The following is a 2500-nucleotide window of genomic DNA, read 5'->3' as shown; positions in this document are numbered from 1 at the left end:
AAAAGAGAAAACTACATACTGCATAAGAATGGACATATATATATATATATATATATATATATATATATATATATATATATATATATATATACAGAGATAGACAGACAGAGAGAGAGAGAGAGAGAGAGAGAGAGAGAGAGAGAGAGAGAGAGAGAGAGAGAGATGTCTTAAAACTGTATTTCATTGATGTGAACAACACACAGAAAACCGAATTTTAAGTCAGTCTTATGAACTAAAAGTACGTAGCTAATTAAATGTGACTTGCTTTACTGAAAAGAATGAAAATGTCATTTCGTTTACTACAGGTTGCGATTTTGACTTTTAATTCAATTTTCTATAATAGAAAGTTCACTCCACACATAAAACTGTTTTGAGACGGTTAGTTATATAATATGAATTAACAGAGATCATAAATAATTGTGTAGGTGAACAAGTATAGAAGATTGTTAACAATAAATATGTGCGTTGGTGTTTCAAAACAAGAGGCAGATTGTTTAACAAATGTATGAAAAAGGAAGCGCTGCGGAATATGAAAAATAATATAACACTGCAATCGCCAAGAAATAAATAAATAAATAAATAAATGCATTAAAAATAAAATAAGATAAAATAAAAACGCATATGAATTCAAAGATAATCAATATTCTAATTATTATTGAGACTGGGCGAAAAACAAGAAAATGGCATAGGTTAATTACGCTGACGGTGGAAAGAAAAAGAAGGTAACATATTGGAAATAATGAGGTCAAAAATAACCTTTGAACTGCCATTGGGTAAAATGCAACAAATAGGAGGCAAATATTTATCTTCTGTGTGTGTTTGTGTTTGTGTATGTATGTGTAAGTTAGTAGAAGTGATGGGTATGTGCATCTGTCTAATGGTTTGAAACTCGCCATTGGACCAATAGGTCCAGGGTTCGAGTCCCGTTCTGAGCGGAGCATAGTTATGTCCTTAGAAACGACCCTTTACTCATATTCTCTCACTGTATTCAGGTGCAAAATGAGTACCTGACCGTTAACAGCATTGCATCTGTCTGTAAAAAAAAAAAATTTATTGCCTCAATGTTAAAGGCGTCATGTCCGTCGTACAGGTTAAGTATTGCTGTGGGTTAGGAACCCCCTGTAAGGCGCCTTGAGCACATTTAGTAACTATTGCGCTATATACTATAGTTTTAGAACCAAGCACTGCCATTATGATAAGTCAAATTGTATAAGTTACGGGCTTGATTTAACATTGGGGGCAGCGTGGCTCAGTGCTACAGTCTTTGTTTCGTACGCGAAAGGTACTGAGTTCGATCACTCGCCGCTGCGCTGTGTGGTCTCGAGCAAGTCACCTTGCCCAAGCTCAATTTGCAGCGCTGTACTGCGGCTGACGCCGGATTATTCCAGCCTTCCCTTGGAATAGACTCTAGAGACAATTTCCTCTATGAGACGAAAAAGGGATTTTGATTTGATTTGATTTGATGCCATCTCTTTCAACAACTCAATATTCCAAAAGACCGTACAGTATTTCAAAAGACCGTTCAATATTCCAAAAAGACCGTTCAATATTCCAAAAAGACCGTTCAATATTCCAAAGACCGTTCAATATTCCAAAAAGACCGTTCAATATTCCAAAAGACCACACAGTATTCCAAAAAGACCGTTCAATAGTCCAAAAGACCGTACAGTATTCCAAAAAGACCGTTCAATATTTTGCATTGGTTTGAGAGTTTTTCCAATACAAGAATAAGCCGCAACAATCAATCAAAGTAAAATGGAACCGTGCATGTACAGGGTGGGTATGTGTGTGTGTGTGTGTGTGTGTGTGTGTGTATACTGACACTAAAACAAACTCGAATGAAAATCCGTTTGAGTCGACTTGCACATGATAAGTGCACTTCAGTTTGTGCATAAAGAAAATAATGTAAAGATAAATAAAGATAAATTTTCAATTGCGACCCACCGTCTCAAAACGGGATGAATCCGCCCTTACACGTGGATTTAGAAATAAAATCTTTGAAAGATACTAAACTTTAAGCGTTTGCCATGTAAGAAATTCTATTTATTTTCCACGATAAGGAATGTTTGTGTATATACATTCAATTTCTAGAGCCTTGTTCATCCCGACAACATACCACATTGACACGGTGAGTCACAAATAACTTCCTTCAGACTACTATCAACATTGGCGTATTAATCCATCTGTTATTTCAATCACATTATAGTAAACACTATGATGATGATGATGATGATGATGATGATGATGATGATGATGATGATGATGATGATGATGATAATAATAATAATAATAATAATAATAATAATAAATGGTTATTTTCAGGGCTTTAACATGCAAAATATAATCATAAAAATTTCACAAATATATTTGTAAGCACGTCGCGTTTCCATCATGAATACAACACGATAAGTAATCAAAGCCTCTACGTTTAGAAATCGCCAGTTTTATCTCTGTCTAATGGAATTCTAAAACACACAGAACAGTGATAATACATAGAACA

General features: G+C 34.7%; 1 protein-coding gene across 33 annotated transcripts in view; it reads right to left on the bottom strand.

The window, feature by feature from the left end:
- The window catches only part of LOC144971240 (kazrin-like), a 149511-nt gene that overhangs the window by 74692 nt on the left and 72319 nt on the right, over positions 1–2500 (bottom strand). For 6 of the 33 annotated variants that reach the window (XR_013645092.1, XM_078911768.1, XM_078911772.1 and 3 more), the window contains exon 1: positions 2493–2500. This exon is cut by the window's right edge. The exons of 26 other annotated variants lie outside the window; for them this stretch is intronic. The gene's annotated coding sequence lies outside the window, so the exon portion shown is untranslated. Of the gene's footprint in view, positions 1–2439 lie in introns of all 33 variants that reach the window. One more of the 33 variants, XM_078911774.1, reaches the window with a different exon arrangement.

The sequence above is a fragment of the Berghia stephanieae genome, chromosome 4, assembly GCF_034508935.2.
Source record: "Berghia stephanieae isolate SIO BIC M18660-M18661 chromosome 4, UCSD_Bste_1.3, whole genome shotgun sequence".
NCBI classification, from domain to species: Eukaryota; Metazoa; Mollusca; class Gastropoda; order Nudibranchia; family Aeolidiidae; genus Berghia; species Berghia stephanieae.
This window is presented reverse-complemented; position numbering and strand designations above follow the sequence as displayed.